This window comes from Symphalangus syndactylus, chromosome 19 (assembly GCF_028878055.3).
Source record: "Symphalangus syndactylus isolate Jambi chromosome 19, NHGRI_mSymSyn1-v2.1_pri, whole genome shotgun sequence".
Classification (NCBI taxonomy): domain Eukaryota; kingdom Metazoa; phylum Chordata; class Mammalia; order Primates; family Hylobatidae; genus Symphalangus; species Symphalangus syndactylus.
Window position 1 is genome coordinate 84,580,065 of NC_072434.2, and position 22,390 is coordinate 84,602,454.

The following is a 22,390-nucleotide window of genomic DNA, read 5'->3' on the forward strand; positions in this document are numbered from 1 at the left end:
CAAAGGGAATGCTTCATCTTTTGCCCACTCAGTATGATATTGGCTGTGGGTTTGTAAATAGCTTTTATTATTTTGAGATACATTCCATCAATACCTGGTTTATTGAGAGTTTTTAGCATGAAGCAGTGTTGAATTTTATTGAAGGCCTTTTCTGCATCTATTGAGATAATCATCTGGTTTTTTGCACTGGTTCTGTTTATGTGATGGGTTACATCTTTGATTTATGTCTGTTGAACCAGCCTTGCATCCCAGGGATTAAGCCAACTTGACTATGGTGAATAAGCTTTTTGATTTGCTGCTGGATTCGGTTTGCCAGTATTTTATTGAGGATTTTCGCATCGATGTTCATCAGGGATATTGGCCTGAAATTTTTTTGTTTTATTTTGTCTCTGCCAGGTTTTGGTATCAGGATGATGCTGGCCTCACAAAATGAGTTAGGGCAGAGTCCCTCTTTTTCTACTGTTTGGAACAGTTTCAGAAGGAATGGTACCAGCTGCTGTTTGTACCTCTGGTAAAATTCGGCTGTGAATCTGTCTGGTCCTGGGCTTTTTTTGGTTGGTAGGCTAGCAGTTAGTGCCTCATTTTCAGAACTTGTTATTGGCTTATTCAGGGATATTGTTGTGCCTGAGCGAGTTGGAAAAACACCACACTTTGAGATGAATTAAGAGCCCTTTATTAGCCAGCGACCGAGAGACGGCTAACGCTCAAAATTCTCTTGGCCCCGAGGAAGGGGTGTGATTAACTTTTATATCTTGGTTTAGGAAGGGGAGGGGGGGTCTAGTTAAAACAATTTCACAGAAGTTAAGTAGTCCAAAAAGTTAAAAGGATAAATGGTTACAGGAAAGTAAACAGTTCCAGGTGCAGGGACTTTAAGACTATTACAAGGTGATAGACATGGGGCTTTGGGCATTATCAATCAGATGAATTCTTGGGGACTGCGGATATAGCTTGCCACAGTATCTTATCAGTTAATTGCATTCTTGGATGTGCTGGGAGTCAGCTTGCACAAGTTAAGTCCTTGAGGAAGGGGCTGCCAGTGAAAGAGCCAAGATGGAGTTTGTCTGGTTCTCTTAGCTAAGGGAGAAACAAGGCTACGTGAATAAGGGAAAAACAAGGTTGGGCATTACAATAAGACTTCTTCCTTCTTTAGACTTGAGAGAGTGTATGTGTCCAGGAATTTATCCATTTCTTCTAGATTTTCTAGTTTATTTAGGTAGAGGTGTTTATAGTATTCTCTGATGGTAGTTTGTATTTCTGTGGGATCGGTGGTGATATCCCCTTTATCATTTTTTATTGTGTCTATTTGTTTCTTATCTCTTTTCTTCTTTATTAGTCTGGCTAGTGGTCTATTTTGTTGATCTTTTAAAAAACACCAGCTCCTGGATTCGTTGATTTTTTTTGAAGAGTTTTCCATGTCTCTATCTCCTTCAGTTCTGCTCTGATCTTAGTTATTTCTTGTCTTCTGCTAGCTTTTGAATTTGTTGGCTCTTGTTTCTCTAGTTCTTTTAATTTTGATGTTAGGTTGTCGATTTTAGATCTTTCCTGCTTTCTCCTGTAGGCATTTAGTGCTATAAATTTCCCTCTTAATTACTGCTTTAGCTGCATCCCAGAGATTCTGGTACGTTGTGTCTTTGTTCTCATTGGTTTCAAAGAACTTATTTATTTCTGCCTTAATTTCGTTATTTACCCAGTAGTCATTCAGGAGCAGGTTGTTCAGTCTCTATGTAGTTGTGTGGCTTTGAGTGAGTTTCTTAATCCTGAGTTCTAATTTGATTGTACTGTGGTCTGAGAGACTGTTTGTTATGATTTCCGTTGTTTTGCATTTGCTGAGGAGTGTTTTACTTCCAGTTATGTGTTCAGTTTTAGAATAAGTGCGATGTGGTGCTGAGAAGAATGTATATTCTGTTGATTAGGGGTGGAGAGTTCTGTAGATGTCTATTAGGTCCACTTGGTCCTAATAGGACCAAGGATTTCAAGTTCTGAATATCCTTGTTAATTTTCTGTCTCATTGATCTGTTAAATGTTGACAGTGGGGTGTTAAAATCTCCCACTATTATTGTGTGGGAGTCTAAGTCTTGGCATGAGTCTTAAACATACTGTTATTGAAACACCAGGGGTTCAGTCTAGTTCATGCTGCTCACTGCACAGAAAGCCAATCACTGAGACGACAAGTATTGCCAAGGAAGAAGGCTTTAATCATTTGCTGCAGCCAAGGAGATGGGAGCTCAGTCTCAAATCCATCTCCCTGGCTGACTAAAACTAGGGGTTTATATAGTGGGGGAGAAATGTAGCAATGTGTAAGAAAACAAGAACTAGCATGCAGCAAGGAGTCAATCACGGTGAATGAGGGGTCTGGTGTGGTGAGCTGGTGAGTTTTAGTTCTTTGATACTTTTTTAGAGGCCTGAAGGTGCTTTTTGGAGGAAGGAACTCAGATAAAACAAATATAAGTTTCAAGCATTAAGACCAAATAATCAATTTCTATGTTCATCAAAAAGATCTGTCTATGGGACTATTGGGTCAGTTTCAATACCTCTGTTAAAACACTGAGCAAACAATAAGCTATTCGGACACAGGGGCAATTCGTAAGAAACCAGGCTTAAAAATAATACTGCAGTCATCTCTAGCAGTCTGAAAGCTGTGTACATACCCAAGGCTGTACCCTCATAGGAGCAATTGGAGAGGGAAAAGCCCAGCGACCAGTTTCTGGATGAACATGGTAGAAAAAAATTGGTAAATTCCCTGAACTGTGATAGCAGACTCCAAGGCACCCCTCAGCCCCAGTGGTTAAGGGTAAAACCCTAAGGGCCCAGGGGCTTTAAGAATAATCTTTCACTGATAAATGGCTCATGCCCATTCAGGGGTGACCCATAGGTAGCCAGGCTGGAAGATTAAAAACGTGAAGGAAAAATGTGTGCAGGAATGTCAAGCTGCTCGCTGAGCCAGAAATAGACTTCACTGAATGAGCCTAGTGAAGTAACCAAGCAAATAAATAGGCAAACCAGAAACACAAGAAGCTCTGGGGCAGGGAAGGGAAAAATCTGTATCTAGAATTGATAAAATATAATACCTGAAATGTCTAGTTTTCAACAACAAATTCAAGTCATGTAAAGAACAGGAAAGAGTGGCCTATACACAGGAAAACAAACAGGCAGCAGAAACATTATTGAAAAGGGCCCAGATGTTAGACTTAACAAAGATCTCAACGCACCCATTTAAAATATCTTCAAAGAACTCCAGGCAACTATTTCTAAGAAATCAAAGAAGGTATGGGGACACTGTTTCATCAAACAGGGAATATCAATAAACAGATAGACATTATAAAATAATTCTAGAGTTAAAAGTACAATAACCAAAATGGGAAAAAATTACTAGATGATTTAACAATTGATTTGTGGTGACAGAAGAAAATAATCAGCAGACTTGAACATAGATCAATAGAGATTACACAATCTGAAGAACATACACAGAAAAGAATGAAAAAAACTGACACAGCCTCAGAAAAATGGGAGGACACCACTAAGGGACCAATGTATGTGAACTATATCCAAAGGAGAGGAGAGAGAAAAGGGGCAGAAAAATACTGGAATGTATGTGGCTGAAAACTTCTCAACTTTATGAAAAACATTAATACACACATCTAAGAAGTTCAATGAATTCCTCATAGATAATCATAAAGAGATCCACACGGCCTACGTCATAGTCAAATTGTTGAAAGCTAACGATTAAAAAGTATGAATGCAGTGAAAGAAAAACAACACATCTCATACAAGAGAACCCCAATAATACTAACAGCAGACTTATCAGAATTAGTGAAGACCAGAAGGCAGTGGCATGACATTCAAAGTACTGAAAGCGAAATGTTCAACCAGTCATCTTACATCCAGTGAGAGTTTTTCTAAAATGAAGAAAAAAGACAGACATTTCCAGATAAACAAAAACTGAGAGAATTTGTTGCTAAAAGACCTGGCTTTCAAGAAATAGTAAAGAAAGTTCAAGTTGAACGTAAATGATATGGTAATTTGAGATCACATATACAAAAACAAGGAGCACTGGTAAACATTTTTTATTTGCACAAAACATAGTATAATTACATAGTTCTCTTAAGTGATAGTTTGTGGCTGCAGTGAGCTATGATTGTGCCACTGTACTCCTGCCTGGGTGGTAGAATGAGACCTTGTCTCTAAAAAAGAAAAAAGACAAAAGTCAATGAACATCTCAATAGCTGCAGAATCTGCAGTTGCTAAATCCTGTACACTTTAGTGATACACACACACACAAATGGGACTAGAAGGGAACTTCCTCAGCCTGATAGAGAGCATCTGTGAAAAACCCAGGTCTCACATTGAAGACTGGATTTTTTTCAGGAAAAAGACAAGGACATTCATTCTTGTCACTTCTGTTTAGCAATGTGCTAGAAGTTCTAGTCAAGGCAATTAGGCAAGGGAAAGAAAGAAATGGTATCCCGATTGGAATGGAAGCAGCAAAACATTTTGCAGATGACATGATCTTGTACGTAAGAAGTCCTAAGGAATTCACTAGAAGAAACTGTTAGATGTAACAAGGAATCTAATTGTATTTCTAGACGTTAGTAATTATTGTGAAAATGTAATTAGGAAAACAACTCCGTTTGCAGAATTATTAAAAAGAATAAGATACTGAAGTATGGATTTAAAAAAAGAAGTACAGGATTTTCACACTATCTAGAAAGCATTGTTGAAAGAAGTTAAGGAGGATCTAAACAAATGGAACATGCCATGGTTATGGATGGGAAGACTTGATATTGTTAAGATGATGATACTTGCCAACTTGTCCTACAGATTCAACACAGTGTCTAGCAACATCCCAACCATTCCCCCAACCTCATTTTTTTTTTTTTTAGCAAAATAGACAAGCTAATTTAAAAATTTATGTGAAAAATCAAGGATCTCAGAATAGCCAAAACAATCTATCAAAAGAACAAAGTTGGAAGCCTCTGATTTCAAAAGTTATTACAAAACTATAGTAATTAAGACAATGTAGTACTGGCATACTAATACACATATTGGCCAATGGAATATATTTGAGAGTCCAGAAATCAATTCTTACATTTATGGTCTGTTGATTTTGACAGTGGTGCTAAGACATTTCAAGGGTGAAAGAATAGTTTTTTCAACAAATGGTGCTGGGACAATTGTATATCCACATGCAAAAGAATGAAATTAGGCAATGGTTTCTTAGATCTATGACTCTAAAAGCACATATGACAAAAGAAAAAATAGATTAGGCTACATCAAAGCAAACAATTTTGAATCTACAAACAGTACCATCCAAAAACTTAAAAAGACAACCAACCCACAAAGTGAGAGGAAATGTTTGCAAGTCACAAATCTGATAAGTGGTTAACATCCTGAATATCTAAATAACTCCTACAACTCAATAACAACAATAATTTTTTAAAAATCTGATTTAAAAATGGGCAAGGCCAGGTGCAGTGGCTCATACCTGTAATCCCAGCACTTTGGGAGGCCGAGGTGGGCGGATCACCTGAGGTTGGGAGTTCAGGACCAGCCTGACCAACATGGAGAAACCCTGTCTCTACTAAAAATACAAAATTAGCTAGGTGTGGTGGCACATGCCTGTAATCCCAGCTACTCGGGAGGCTGAAGCAAGAGAATCGCTTGGACCAAGGAGGCAGAGGTTGTGGTGAGCCGAGACTGCACCATTGCACTCCAGCCTGGGCAACAAGAGTGAAACTCTGTCTCAAAAAAAAAAGAAAAGAAAAAAAAATGGGCAAAAGGTTTGAGTAGGGATTTCTCCAAAAAAGTATACCGCTTTCGAATAAGCACATAAAAGGATACTACTCAACACTATTAGCATTAGGGAAATGCAAATCAAAACCACAGTGCAACACCACTTGACACGTACAAGGATAGCTATCATCAGAGAAAGACCATAGCTAGCATGATGAGGATGCGGAGAAACTGGAACCCTCATACACCGCTGGTGGGAATGAAAAAGGTGCAGCCATTTGAATTTCAGTAAGAATTTCAAGTCTTAGCCTATTTATGCATGTATTTGCTAGTAAATATTTTTTATGAGAAGGTAAATAATTTTTCTGGTAGCACTTTTACCCATAGACTGATCATGATATCAGACTATAATTTTCTGGATAAATAATATATTTTTCAAGCTCAAAAAACCTTAAGAGAAACTTTTTTTTCCCTAAAAATACATGATCAAAAGTTTAAGCTGTTTTTAACTTAAAGCGTAATATAGTTTTATAGGCAAGAGTTCATTAATCTCAGAAGGAGAAATTTATAACTTTTTTCTTTGCTTTTGATGAAGAGACTAAAGATATATGGACTGTGATTTTTTCTCTTGAGGAGCCTGGGCTCTGGGAATATAATTAAAACCCTTTTGGAAAATCCTTTTTGGCCTTCCAGTGACTACTTTTGGACACAGTCACCTGAATCCCCTAGAGACAAGTTTGCTGTGTTTATGAAGATTACCTCCACTGTTGTTTTAACATTTGACAGTAAACTGGTTTTATTGCCTATTTTGATGTAAGTTTTGAGACTCTTTCTTCCATCAAGTCTTCATGGAGGAAGGAGGATTGACAGCAAAATCTAAAGACTTCTGTGTTTTTAACTTACACATTGAACAGACCTATGTGGAAATAGAGATTTGCATTATTGAACCTAAATTTGAACGCACAAATTAGAATTAGCCTATACCCTCCCAACTCCCACCATTCTTCCCTCTCTTCCTCACCTTATCCATGTCCCTCCCTCTCTCTTTCTTTCACGTGCTGTGATGTTTGATCCTCTCTTGGTAATCAACATACGTTGCCCCTTATGCTCATATACAGAGTGAAGATCAAAAAGTATTGATTTCTTGGTGACAGTTAACGATGCCCCCCTAGAAGAGTCAGGACTTAATATGCTGCTGATGATAGTACCAATCTACTGTTTATAAAACGTGACTATGTTTGGTGGTTCTGTGGAATTGTTTCATGTGATGGTGCGCCAGGTTTAAAAGTGAATGAAATGTCTGTGCTGTCCTTCCATAGCTGACTTTTCTTTTAACTAAGAAAATTATCTTTATTTTTATTTTTTTTAAGAGACAGAATCTCAGACTGGAATGTCAGTGGCACGATCTCAGCTCACTGCAGCCTCTGCCTCCCCAGTTCCAGCGATTCTCCTGGGCACCTGGGATTACAGGCACACACCACCATGCCCGGCTAATTTTTGTATTTTAGTAGAGACAGGGTTTCACCATGTTGGTCAGGCTGGTCTCGAACTCCTGACCTCAGGTAATCCACTCACCTCAGCCTCCCAAAGTGCTAGGATTACAGGTACGAGCCACCACGCCTGGCAGAAAAGTATCTTTGAACTATCAAGTTTTAGTAAACATATTTTAAGAAACTGTAGTATAAACCTTGCTAACCAAAAGTTTATAGAAGAGAGGCTGGCGCAGTGGTTCATGCCTATAATCCCAGCCTTTTGGGAGGCTGAGGATCAGCTTTTCTTCAATGGCCTAGATCGGCACAAGGCTCCATAGAGATTGGCTTTGAGTTGGTCTCCATCCTTTGAACTGGCAAGGAAAGACACAGTAACTTGTTTTGTTTTGAAAGCTAGGTTGCAGTATTCCCTCAGTGATGCCAGACTGACTTGGCTGTTGTTTTGTAAGTAAAAACTTTCCTATTCCAGTAATGCCAGCCTTCTTCTCAATACTGCCACACACGAAGCAGGTAGACAGAGAGCTGTTCCAAAAACAAGAAAACAAAACAAAAAACTCTCTAATTTGACCATCTCTTTGCGTTCCACATTAAGCCTTCCAAAAAATAAAACAATACAAACTTGCCAAATATAAGACCAAAACAAAGCTTTTTCTTTTCAAAATGATTGAAAATGTATTTCCCTGTGTTTCTACCAATGTGAGCAAAGCTTGACTGTATTAAAAAATCTGATCATTATAAAATGAAGATGAAGAAGATCAAATGGCAAGGTGGTTTCAGTTTATTCTGAATATTTTGGTGACAGAAAGTTGAACAGGAAGGAAACAGGTGTTAGTGTAAAATACACAGTTTAAAAGCAAATTATACCATCGGCTAAGTTAGAATCATTTATTTAACTAGGAGGAAAAGCACAGCTTCTGAATAGTGATTTGAAGGCGTAGAAGTGTGAGGGCCTGAGGTGTTTAATCTGGTGTGATTCGTGAGGGGCTTGTAGTTGGTACAGTGGTGACTTGCAATAATAATTAGGTTTGATCTGGTTCAGTAGTTTTCATTTTTAAACTTGGATTTAGTTTGCGAGATTTTTTCTACCCAAACAGCATAAAGAGCTTATGTAAGGCAAGCTTCTTTGGGTTTTTGTTATTCAATAAATGTCTTCAAGCACTAGAAATAGTGGTTTTGAAGAAGTCCTCTTGTCACATTTATCCGGTCTTATCATCCTCTGAGTTTATCCCTTTTAGATCCCTCTGTTCTCCAAAGCGTTTGTCAGCGCTTCCTGAATTCATTGATCCTCACAGCTTGGTTTCCTTCCTGGTAACATCTTCCATATGTTTTCTTCACTTTTTCAGATAAGAGTATTACTTATATTCTCTACCATGAGCATCTTAACATTTGTGTTGCTGAATCTCTTCCATTTGCTCATTCTTTTTATTTTTATTTTTTATTTTTTTTTGAGATGGAGTCTTGCTCTGTCGCCAGCCTGGAGTGCAATGACGTGATCTCAGCTCACTGCAACCTCCGCCTCCTGGGTTCAAGGGATTCTCCTGCCTCAGCCTCCCAAGTAGCTGGGCCTACAGGCACACACCAACCACCACGCCCAGCTAATTTTTTTTTTTTTTTTTTCAGTAGAGACAGGGTTTCACAATGTTGGCCAGGATGGTCTTGATCTCCTGACCTTGTGATCCACGCACATTGGCCTCCCAAAGTGCTGGGATTACAGGCGTGAGCCACCGCACTCAGCCTCTTTTTCTTAATTTGAAATTATGCAACACTATGGAGTTGAAAACCTACTTAAAAATATTTTTTTCATATACTTATACACTTTTACAAATCCAGGCCATGTCAGCTTCTAATGTTTCTAAGAGGAAAGAATACATCCCTCTTAACTACACTTAAAATTTTAGATTGTTTAAGAATCTCTACTCTTTTCTGTATTCATGTTGAGATACAATTAGCATCTCATGTATGGCAACCAGGATTGCATGCAAAATTCTAGCAAGAATCTATAACACATGACTCATACCAAATAGTAATTTGTTTGTTTTCAGTTTGCCCTCTTTTTTTTCTTAATCCAACTTAATAAGTCATGTTTGCCATTCTTGAGGTTACTAATATGGCTTCACAGATTTCAGTACCCTGTTTTAATAACCACAGCATTCCTTCCTTATAATAGTCTACTATACATTTTTTTTCCCCACTAGGCCACCCAGGACTTTGTTGAATCTGTCATGTCCTCACTGTTTTTCTTACTCATCTTACTGTGGCCTTGCTGTTTTGCTCAGATATTTATTTTATCTTTTCTGTGTGTTTACTCACATCAACATCGTAGTTTTAAAATGTAAGCTGTTGTAAATTTCTAGTGGTTTATTGTTGCCCACCCTTTTTAAAAATTCATTCATTCACTGTAACAGCCACTTAATAAATGCAGATTATTAGAAAACTACTGTGTATGGTGGCCGGGCTCAGTGGCTCACTCCTGTACTCCCAGCACTTTGGGAGGCCAAGGCAGGTGGATCACCTGAGGTCAGGGGTTCAATACCAGCCTGACCAACATGGTGAAACCCTGTCTCTACTAAAAAGACAAAAATTATCCGGGTGTGGTGGCAGGCACCTGTAATCCCAGCTACTCAGGAGGCTGAGGCAGGAGAATCACTCAAACCCTGGAGGTGAACAGAAGTTGCAGTGAGCCGAGATCGCACCACTGCACTCCAGCCTGGGTGACAGAGCGAGACTTCATCTCAAGGAAAAAAAAAAAAAAGACTGTGTATGGGTCTATCTTCCTTTTAAATTTCTTTCTCAAAGCATGTAAAACTATCTGTCTTGCTAAGACTATTTTACTGATTTTTAAATTTAATTCCACAGAAGTCATCTAGAGGAAGTGACATACTATTGTGCTGAAGACTCATGCTGAGTTTAAGAGAAAAATTCACATTTGAAAGATGTTGCTTATTCTGAAAAACTCAATACATAAATCTTACAAAGAATAGGACCACCTCATTAATTAATTAATAGGACCTTACAAAGAATAGGACCACCTCATTAATTCATTAGTGATAAAACCAGCCTATGATATTCCTCCTCTTTCTGTATGCACATAAAAAGAACTAGAAGCAAGAGGCAGGCGGACTCAAACTTTGCACATTGGCCCCCTCCCTCCTTAACAAGCAAAATAGCCCACTTTAGTGATCTGGAAACTGGAAATGGATTCTTTACAACTATTGGCGATACCCACTGGCAATGATGGTCTATATTTCGTAGTTACTTTAAAGTCCCAGGCAGATGTGATTCAGCCTTTCAAATGGATGAAAGGGATGTTGGTAGGGATAGAATTTTTGCAGGGTATGAATTCATTATTTCTTGGATCTTTTTAACTGATAAGGTATTTTAAACTCATAGACAGCCGTGAGTTTAAATTCATTCCTTTCCACCTATTCCAGTCAGACTTCCCTTGATCTCACAGTGCCAGCTGGTTTTTCTAGGGGGACAAAGCGGAAAAAAAAAGAGGCAGAAAAAATTCCAACAAATTATTGAATTTTTTTGCATTAACAACCTCCTCAGGTGACACTCATCCCCCCTACCCTCGCCATGATTCTTACCTTCTTCCCGATGACCCCTGAAAAGAGGAGAAAAAGGTGAGAAGGGCCAAAGAAATTTTACACAATGGGCAGAACTTCTGTCGGAGAAGATATCAAGGGTGTAGAGATCTTCCAGAAAAGGGAAAACCCATGGTAGAAGAAAGGGAAACAGGCCTTGGAAGGGTGAGTGCACCTGAGCATTGTATGTGAAGATGCTGATTTGTCTCTTTAGCCCAAATCCAGTCTGAGTTTGCATGCCTGTTTCTTTTCCACCACAAAGAGACATATATCTTGCTTGCCATAACTGTGATGTTGGACAATAACCACATGATTTCTGCTTTAGGAGATGTGTAAAAAACTTTCTGTCATCACCACCACCCCCCCACTAAAAATGTGTGTATCAACCTCCCCACAGATTAGCTATAATCAGAAAACCACGTTGAATCACGTTGAGTCAGGTGAGGATAACTTCCTTATTTCCTGTGTCCCTGAGGAAACTAAGGGTTATTCTCTTCATGACAAGCTAGTTTCCTTACTTTATTTCTCCAGTTATGTTTTAGCAAACCAATTATATAAAAATATTTTTTTCATATACTTATACACTTTTAAAAATCCTGGCCATGTCAGCTTCTAATGTTTGTAAGAGGAATGAGTACATCCCTCTTAACTACACTTACAATTTCAGATTGTTCAAGGATCTGTATTCTTTTCTGTATTCCATGTTGAGCTACAATTAGCATCCTGTGTATGGCAACCAGCATTGCATGCAAAATTCTTCAAAGAATCTATAACACATGACTCATACCAAAGAGTAATTTGGTATTTATACAAACTAAAATTATTCTCTTTCCTGCCTCTACTTCAGTTTTTTGGCTTCTAATTCAAAAATCAGGAAAGGGGAAAAGATGAAGCCTACGATATTGTGATAAATCAAGAGTGACTTCTTTCTGTCCAGGGTGTCCTCATATACAAGTTGAGAAACAGTGCATGGACGTCATCTCTGCACGATTAAGTAGAAAGACTTCTAAGCCAAGATATCAGTCTATGGTGAAGTTCATATTGCTATGATATTCATTTGCTTTTCATTTTAAACACTCGTTTTATTTGGATCAGATTTTGATTTATAAATAATTTAATTTTTTTTTTTTTTTTCGGAGACGAGGGTCTCTCTCTGTTTTCCAGGCTGGAGTGCAGTGGTGTGATCATCGCTCACTACAGCTTCAAACTCCTGGGCTTAGGTGATTCTTCTGCCTCAGCCTCCCAAGTATCTGGGATTATAGGTGCATGACACCATATCTGGCTAATTAAAATTTTTTAATTTTTTTTTTAGAAATGGGTTCTCATTATGTTGCCCAGGCTGGTTTCAAAATCCTGGGCTCAAGTGATCCACCCATCTCAGTCTCCCAAGTTGTTAGCATTGCAGGCATGAGCCACTGTGTCTAGACCCCAGATTAGTTAGTTGTGTAATCTTCCATCAGTGAAGGGCATAAACCTCAAGCTTTTCCTGTCTTCTGGTGAAGTCAACCAGTACCTTTGAGAATAAGGAGCCATCTCCCCTCTTCTTCCTCTCCCCCCATATCAAAGTTGGCCTGGCAGAAAAAAATCCCACCCAGAATGTCTGGTAATGTATTCATTCGTCACTCCTGATCATTCAGATGTTTCTTTTTCAAGTTTCTAGTTTTTTAATATCTTAGGTTATTCATGTCTATTGTATCATGTGTGAGGGTTTCTTCTTCCCCAGGAGACTGTTTTTGGTGTGGAATTATCTTGTACGCATATTGGAGATAGACACAAAGGAGGTGGGTGTGTGATTCAGGCTTGAGCAAATTTACTCCATGCATGATCCGCGGTGAAAGTTGAAGCGTAGGATTCTGCTGATCATTATGGCGTTTTTTACATGACTTTAGCTCTTTGCACTCATTTAGTTCTATTGGTAGAAAGGTGATTTCCTTTCAGGTGATGACCTGAAAATGGAATTTTTTTCTCATCTCCCTAGCACCATCCATACTGTTTAGAATGGAAACTTTTAACTTTAGTGACTCTTGCCATGCCTTTAACTACATACTTCAGGCCCCTAATACAGTGGGACACCCCATGGTATTGCCTCATCGCCAGCATTAAAGATTATAGGTTCCTGAATCATTAGACTTTTTAAAAAGACCCTTGTGTTAGTTTTGCACTGTTATAAAGGAATACCTGAGACTGGATATTTTACAAAGAAAAGAGATTTATTTGGCTCATGGTTCTGCAGGCCGTACAAGCAAGGCACCCACATCTGTTCAGCTTCTGAGGAGGCCTCATCACCTTCTGCCACGAAGGTTTTACTCACGGCAGAAGGTCAGGAGGGGAGCAGGGATGTCACATGGTGAGAGAGGAAGCAAGAGAAAGAGGAGGAAGTGCCAGCCTCTTTAACAATCACATCTCGTGGGAACTAACAGAGTGAGAACTCACTCATTCCCATGAGGAGGGCACAAAGCCATTCATGAGCAATCCTCCCCCATGACCCCGTCACCTCTCACTAGGACCCACCTTCAACAGTGGAGAATCACATTTCAGTATGAGATTTGGAGGGGACAAACATCCAAACTATATCAGCCATATAAAAATTAAACTGTTCCAGGGATTTCTTTCAGGGATTTTGTTTTCCTTTTTGCTACTTTGGGTTTAACTTTTTATGGAAGTGCCTTTACAAAGTTAAGTGACTTATTCTTTATGTCTTCAGCAAAGTCAATATTGCTTCCACTAATGGTAGCTAAGGACAGGAAGGATGTGAGTTTCTGTTGTTGTTTTTCACATACCTGGGAATAGTCATGGAATAGGCTAGGATTTGGATCTTAGTTTCTTAAGCCATATTTCTACCTCTTATCTCATGAAACAAAACAATGATTTAAAGACTGGGCTAACAGTTCTGTCTTTCTAAGAGTTTGATTGCTGACTGTCCCTGTTGATGGTTCTTGTGCAGATAATTAACAGGTATAGTCAGATAAGTTGCCACCAACTTAGAAAACAGTCAGGGATCTTTTTTAAAGAGCTACTTACAGTTGTTCAAGTCAGCCTTGACTCAGCTGTGCATACCAGCTGCTGGTGACCCCAGCTTGCCCCTTTGCACAGACCACGTGATTTTAAGTGTCAAGGTCTTGTCCGTTATCAGTTTCCTACCCTGTAGAATTGCTGTTATGCATTTTGTTTATTGATCTGCATTTTCAGTATCTTTCCCTTCCCTGAATTTTTCGAAATAGACTAATTAAATACTGCAGCTGGTCTTTTTATCTTGGGATGGAATCACTTACAGAATGGGCCACATGTCTTCCTCTCAGACTGAGTCATGGTGTGGTGACATAAGGGAATTTCATTGGAGCATTAAGATAACCAGGGACTCCATGTGGCATTAATTCACTCCATTACTGTTTATTGAAGAATAACTGTGTGCCAAGCACTGGGCTTAGTACTTTATCTTGGGAGGGGTGGGTGGGGTAGGGGGCAAATTGCAGAATAAGACTGGGCTTTGAGAGAGATTGGAGTTGAGTTACACATGCAGAATTCTAGAGGATACTTGAGTTTCTTTGCCTACTTGCCGCCTTAAATTTAAGAGAATGACACTAGGCTTGGGAAAACAAACTTTCATAATCCCAAATAGCATCTGATTCTAAAATTGCTTTTATTTGACTTCTCAATGAGTCTTTTAAAAGATGATTTGCTTCCTTAGGATTTTGATCTGGCTGTGTTTGTTTCTATGAACACATTACCTACAGATTCTAGGCATTAAGCAGAACGAACTAGCTGGAAAAATCCAGCCCAGAAATAAACATTCGCCTGTAGTCATTTCCAGCAAATGCTTGTATACTTATTGAAAATTCAAATTTACTTTTAATTAAATACCTTTATGCAGCTGACTGTAGTGCTTTGGCGAAGATAATGGTGTTCAAATGAAGGTAATGATGATTGAGAAGAAAGGACTGATTTGAGGAACATTTAGGAGTTAGAATGACATGATTTAGCTGTCTATTAGATAATTCAATAGTGATATTTATGAAAACTTGAAATATGTTTAACATTGTGTATCCTCATATGTTTAACATTGTGTATCCTCATAACCACTGCTCGTTCATGAATGTTCAGCCAGTGATCTTGGGTAAAGACATTAAAACTTATTTGGTGAATACCTAACAGTGTATCTCTTCGTCGTGTGTATGTATCTGTAGATGTGGTATTAGAAACCACTGACACATATGATGACTTTTCAAGATATTTAACTAGTTTATAGGCTCCTGTGTGACTTATTTAATCTTGTGATTTTGTTCTGAGGTAGCTAATAATTTTATCATAACAATGTAAATTTTTAAGAAAATTATTGAAAAGTATGAAGTTTTTATTTGTTCATTTCATTAGTTGCTCTGCTAAAGTTACAAACAAGTACAATTACTTTGGAAATCTACTTCATAGTAAATACTCAGGTTCAAATACATTTACCCTAGGACCCAGCAGTCATAGGAGTAGCATTACCTGTAAAAACCCTAAACTGCAAACCTTCTAAATATCTATCAATATTAGATACACAGTGGAATAGTAACAATGAAAAATAGAATCTGTTATACTCAACAACAATATGGATTTTACAGGCAAAAGCCATTATAAACAAAGTGTTTCCATTTATGATGTTCAAGAACAGGCAGAAGTTATCTGTGACGATAGAAGTTAGAATGAGACTTTTGTGTGGGGGAATATTGAAAGGAAGGAGGTATAAATGGAGCCTTCAGGAGTGCTGATAATGTCCTATACAATGATCTGAGTGATAGTTACAATGATGCATTTGTAAGCAATAATTAAATGAACTCTATACTTGAGTTCTGTTCACTTTACTATAGAATAACAATATTTTAAAAATTAAAATTTCTTAATAGTGGCCACTTTAGAAAAACTTTTTATTGAACAGCAAAACACTAATTTGCGACTCTGGGACAATAGAGTTGAAGATGTCTTCAGGGATAGGAATAATGAATGATTTGGCTATTGTTGGACGAGGATGTGATAGAATTGTTAGAATTGTTTGACACAATATGATAAATGTCTTCAAATGGATTTGTTAAAGGAAAAATGCTAAATATATGATCCCTGAAAATAATGCCATCAGAAAGAAGACTATTTGGTCTGTAAAGACTTAAAATCACATGTTGAAATTTTTATTCTCTAAAAATGAGCATCATAAATTAACTCACTGACATGCCACTGTTTATCTCTCTTTAACTTCCAAACTCTAGGAGGTCTTTGAAGAATCAGCCACTTGCTTATTCAGTATGTCATTTCCAGAAATAGAGATTGTAGACTTGCAAGGAAGCTAGACATGTCTTCCTGCATAGGATAGGGTCAAAGCCAGTTTTCGTCTTTGTGTCTTCATGGTGCTAAAAGCACCAGCATACTCTACGGATGGAGCAAGAAATCAAATCTTGTCCCTATAAAAGGGCCAGAAAGAAACATCAGGCCATTGGCCAAAGAGCAGGAAGTGAAGCAAAATGCCTGAATAGCAAATGACCATTTACTAAATCATTAAAAGTTTATTGTGTAATTCTAGTCAATGAACATATGCTAAGTGATTCATTTGTTTTCTGAATATTTAACATCTTCTCTATCAAACTTTTCATCTAAATTTATCATAGGCATTTTGTTGTTGTTATAGCTACAAAGGAAGGGAACTATTTTGGTTGTTATTGGTTTGTTTTTCATAATTTCCCTGAAATTGAGCAATACATAAGACAATATTCAGATGGACCTTACCGTCTAAGGTTTGCTTTTTAGTTAATAATTTGAAAACTAATTTATTCTCTTTATGTTCTGTCTGCCCATATTAATTGTATTTGATAACTCAGGGCATTAAAGAACTAGTGGGGAAAATGAGGTGCCGCGTGCCTCATTCCTTGACAGGAGTGTGCTCCCCATACGGCTGAGAGGTAGTGTGGAATAGTGGTCAAGGGGGTAGAGCCTGGAGCCAGACTGCCTGGTTCATGTCCTAGCTCTGCCACTTTATGGATATGTGACCTTGAACAGCCACTTCTGCTGTAAAATGTGGACTGTAGTGGTACCTATTTCATTGAATTTTGGCAGTGATTACAAGGAAGAATAAGGCCCTTTATTTATTATGCACCAAATAATGTTCTCTCAATACATACTTGCTACAACATAATAATAAATATGCACATGGTCTCAATAAGAGTATTTTATTCCTTTGTGGTTGTCATTAACCTTATTATCTGCATCATGTCTTTTATTTGTGATGATTAATATCTCTCATTGAGATAACGAAGTACAAAGTGAGATGCTGATGCCTATATTTTGTAGACACATACTTGATATCCAAATATTTTTGGCAATATCATGAAACATTTAGATATGGTACTCACAATGTACTGGTTTTCTTATATTTTAATTTTTATTGTAAACTTTGATGCTTCTAACTGAATTCTAAGTGCTAAAAACATAATATGAAAATTATAGACAGGATACATGTCTAAAACCAGATTTTTAGAGGGAATTTGAAGGGAAAAATATAGCTCAGCAGACTTGTATGCAACCAGATAGGTGAAACATTGTTTTCTCCTTTGCAAGATATTTGCAATAGTGAAGGTCCAAATTATATCTTGCAAATATTTTTCATGCCAAAATTGGCTAGACTGGCAAAAAGATAGGTTCAAAGAATAAAAGATTGTAATGTTATTTTAATTTCAAGGAGTTTAAACATCTCTGCATATTTTCTTTTTGCTTTAAAGAGTGGAGAAAGCTGGAGACTTAGGATAGTTGGTTTAAATTAGAAAGGCATTTTGTTTTAAGAGCTTGGTGATACTGAAACATTGTAGTGCATGTTACTGTGATATTTTTAAACAAAATGTGAAATTTAGAAATGCAACATGCTAGAATAAAAACTTTAATAAAATATATACCTAATGCCATTTTGTTTCTTCATCGGTTTGTTTGGAATCACTTTGGTGTATTTTCAACTCTTGATTTTTTTTTTTTTTTTTGTCAAGGTCATCCTAAATGTTTCAACTTTTTCTAAGAAAGGAAAAGTTAATATAAATAAGAAATTGAGTTTCTAATTCTTTTAAACTTATCCCTTTAAAGAAAAATATCAAAAAGCCTAAGAAGTTCCCTTGGTTTTTTGTTAGCAAATTCCTGTGCTGTATTTAGTGTTGTGTTATGGCAGAGGTGTGTGTGCACATGGCTCACAGGGCCTACAGCAGAAGACAGGTGAGCTTTGGAGTCAGATTTAGCTGACAGGAAATCCCAGCTGCCTCTCTGGCTTGGTCTTTCAGCAATTTTTCATACTGAACATCACTCGTTTCAGTGACTCAATGCATAATAGTTGTTATTATTTTGACAGATGTGATTTATGTGTGTCACGCTGTTGGGACATTTAATTACTCCATTCAACTTGACTGTATTTAGAAACGGCTATGGCTCTGCTGTCTTGTTTAACAGCTTGTATTCTAAGAGAAGAATCTAACCATTGATTGGGTTGGATCGTAAGTGTGGCTGATCTTGTAGGCTAGGTAGGTATCATTCTCTTTATTTTAGTGTGCCTTTCTTAAAATCAGCTGGAACACGTATGTCTTAGAGTTTACCAAATCGCTTTTATATAACATGCATTTGCTTCTTTTTAAAATGACACATCTTTCATGTCTGACTTGATTTCTGGTTTAACAGTGATTTACAATGGTATATTAAATGGCAAAAGATAGTCGAGGGAGATATTGTTATCAAGAAACAATGGAGAAGTCAGATGGAACACTAGTTTTTACTTGGTGAGAAGATGTCCTGCAGACTTACTTGCACATATTTGAAATTCTTGCTTCTAGTTTGTTAGAACAACCCGAGGGATGGGACCAGGAGACCAGTATCAGGATCATAGACTAAATAAGAATGAAAGCAGGAACCAAGAAGATGGTGTCAGGAGAGATTGAAACAACCTGCTCAGTTGAGGAACAACCTACTCAGTTGAGGAACAACATCCAGATGATGTTACAACCAAGAGACACAGCTCTCCAAACTTAAGTCTAAAATATATATCAAGACAACCAAATGAGAGAGACAGGCTGGGAGAGCACAAGAGGCTCTTCTTGGTAACCTTACCAAATTCCACAGCTGTCAGTCTCCTTCTGAGGCTGACTCAGACCCAAAGACAGGACAAACAAAGCAAGACGCTTTCACCCACACCATAGCTTGATCCTCTGCCAAGAGACACATCTGGGACCAAGTTCAGAAGCAGGCAAATCATGCCTATGAATAGATCTTGCTGTATGATCGAAGTCAGCTTCTAGATTCTTAATCAGTGAGAGGTGTCAAATGTCACCTCACCGATTAGCAAACTGTACTTCTGCTTTGTTTCTGAGATTGAATCTAGGCTGCCCGAGTAAAGAGGATTGTCTGATGCCAACCAGATAGTCTGGAGATATCACTTGTGGGCATGGTCAGTGTCTGTGCCTTCTGTGGTCTGCAGTGCCTTGGAATGCTGTTGGATGCCTGTGAGATCAGCCACCCTCCCCTGAGGCTTACCATTAATCTGAGTAGGAGAATACGGTAGTGTAAATAAGACTGCAGTCTTCCTTGGTTGTGGGAGTAGACCAAAAACAAAAAACAAAAAACTCTGATAACCTCTTGCTCTGCAAAATCTCATGCCAGCATTCTTCACTTTTGAGTGTAGACTAATTAAGATTTAAAATGACTGCTGTTTTCATGAAATAGTATCAGACAGTTCAGAAAAGCCTCATGGTTCCTGATTCTCATTGGGTCAAAAATCTAGAGATGTATTTATCTTTCCAAAGTAAGAAAACTGAATCCAAATCAAAGTTATGAGATAGGCAACAACAGTGTGTCCAAAGAGTTCTTGGAGAAATCACACTTTGTAAATTCCCAAGGGGGCAGGAGTTAGCCAATGTATGGGTTGTTCTCCTTCTTAATTTTAGATGTTTATTTCTTATCGCCTTCTATTGTCTCTGCTGTTCCTCTTGTTGGAATAAACCCAAGTGATTTTACAACATCATAAATATAACTGCGGTTATTGGATTACAACATAACACACCAGTACCTGGCAATTGCAAGACATTTTATGCTTTGAAAATATTTTATACTTTACCGAATTTGTTTATCTCAAATTATGGGAATATTGCATATGGATTATTAACTGTATTCTACAGGTAGGAAAATTTAGATCTTGAGGCCAAGGAACTTGTCCAAAGTTACAAGGCTGCTAATTTAGGCAAAGACATGTCCTGAAATATGGATCTCCTACTCTGATACAGATCAAATCATTGGAAATCTTGAGTCTGGGAATTGTTCTCTCTTTGCCTTTCTTTCTATTCTTACATCTCTTGTTCACTTTGGTTTTACTATTTCATATTTGCTGATATTCTCCTGGTCATTAGGGTGTTCTTGAGTGCATTTGATAGCTCTTATTCCTTGAGTACATTGCATACCTCTTGATACACCACCTTGTGCTCTAATGTCTATTTGATAAACAACAGTTTTTACATTCTGCAGTTCTGCTTTGAAATTTACCTTAATTCATCTCTATAATTGAGTAATCTTATCTTTTTCTATTCAGAGAAGGATTTGCCTTATTGGATCTGGCCATTTATCCCTTATTTAATGTCCACTTTTCAGCAAGGTCATGACATGCCGTTTCAGAAGAAAGCAATATGCTGTCTTAACCAGGAATCAGGAAACTAAAACTTGTGTTGTGATGCTATATTTAGACTGTGTGCAAATTATGTCCTAGCTTGTAAGAAATTGCAAGATTTTACTAGCTTGTAAGAAATTGCAAGAAACTTCAAGTTATCTCTATTGGATATTTAATGTGGAGCCCTTTGATGTCATCTTAATTAGCTAATATTCCACATGCCACATATAAAATGCATACTATGTTTAAACTTCGGAATTAGCAATAAACACCATGTTGACTGGTCAAATAATTATTTAAATGTGGTTTTGGCTACTTTTGTAATAAATATAGTTCACATAAACTTTCTACTATGTCTTGATATGATTCTAAGTTACAGAAGTTATTATCTTGCAGTTCTTGAGTTTAATAGTTGAATCACAGTTCAACCATTATTCAAATACTTCCTTTTCAAAAGAAGTATTCAGTGGTTCCTAAATCTGCACCAGCATCAGCTGTGGTATTTTTTTTTTTTTTTTTTGAGACAGAGTCTCGCTCTGTTGCCCAGGCTGGAGTGCAGTGGCGTGATCTTGGCTCACTGCAAGCTCCGCCTCCCGCGTTCATGCCATTCTCCTGCCTCAGCCTCCCGAGTAGCTGGGACTGCAGGTGCCCGCCACCACGCCCGGCTAATTTTTTGTATTTTTAGTAGAGACGGGGTTTCACCGTGTTAGCCAGGATGGTCTCGATCTCCTGACCTCATGACCGCCCGCCTCGGCCTCCCAAAGTGCTGGGATTACAGGTGTGAGCCACTGCGCCCGGCCTCAGCTGTGGTATTTTTAAAAACATACATATTCCAGGGCCCTACTCTAGAGAAAATTGACTTTTCAGAAGGGAGAGCAGGATCCTTTATTTAAGAAGGTACCTAAGTAATTCTGATGTCTAGCCAAGGTTGGTTGTCTAACCATTTTTCCAAGTTTATTGTGGGACATCTAAGCTGGGCATAGCAGTTTAAACAAGGTTTACTTATTCAGCAGACATTCTTGGATGCTTACAATGTATCAGTCATTGTGCTGAGTACTACAGTAAGCAATATGATACAGATTTTGTCTAGAGGTAATTATGCTTTAGTGAAAATTGCCCCCAAATCACTCTATCATGTATATATTGTAGTAGGAGAGTATATAGTCTCACGAGAGTAAAGAAGTGGCTCCTAAGTCAGCTCCTGTAAGAGTTCTGTGGGAAGTAGAGGGATGTTCAGGAAAAGCATCACAGTGGAATGAGACTTGAACATTCCTGTCCACTGAGTAGTCCGAATTTGTCATTTTGAAAATAGAAAATAGAAGAGAAATACATTATCAGGGGCCACTAAATATCTGTTAAAAGGGGAGGCTGGGCGCGGTGGCTCATGCCTGTAATCCCATCACTTTGGGAGGCCGAGGTGGGTGGATCACGAGGTCAGGAGATCGAGACCATCCTGGCTAACACGGTGAAATCCCATCTCTACTAAAAAATACAAAAAATTAGCTGGGCGTGGTGGCGGGTGCCTGTAGTCCCAGCTACTCGGGAGGCTGAGGCAAGAGAATGGCATGAACCTGGGAGGTGGAGCTTGCAGTGAGCTGAGATCACGCCACTGCACTCCAGCCTGGGAGACAAAGCGAGACTCCATCTCAAAAAAAAAAAAAAAAAAAAAAAAAAAAGCGGGGGGGAGTGACAGGATGAAGGCCGTACAGAATGCTGGGCTGAGAGCAGGACTGAGATCCTAGAGGCAGAATCCCACTCTACCTGGACTCTGTGGGAGGAAGTGATGAGAACTTGCAGCAGGGTGGTGGTAGTGAAAGAGAAGAATGAAAGACAAGGAAGCATCAGTGGAACTTGATGTGTGGCTGGATACCAGAAATGCAGAGGAAGTTAGTCAAAGGTTCCCGTCCTGATGACTGGAGATCATGGTATCACTG

General features: G+C 38.3%; 1 protein-coding gene across 3 annotated transcripts in view; it reads left to right on the forward strand.

Annotated features, from left to right (window-relative positions):
* Positions 1 to 22,390, forward strand: part of FMN2 (formin 2) — a 392,431-nt gene that overhangs the window by 133,675 nt on the left and 236,366 nt on the right. The gene's annotated exons all lie outside the window — the stretch shown is intronic.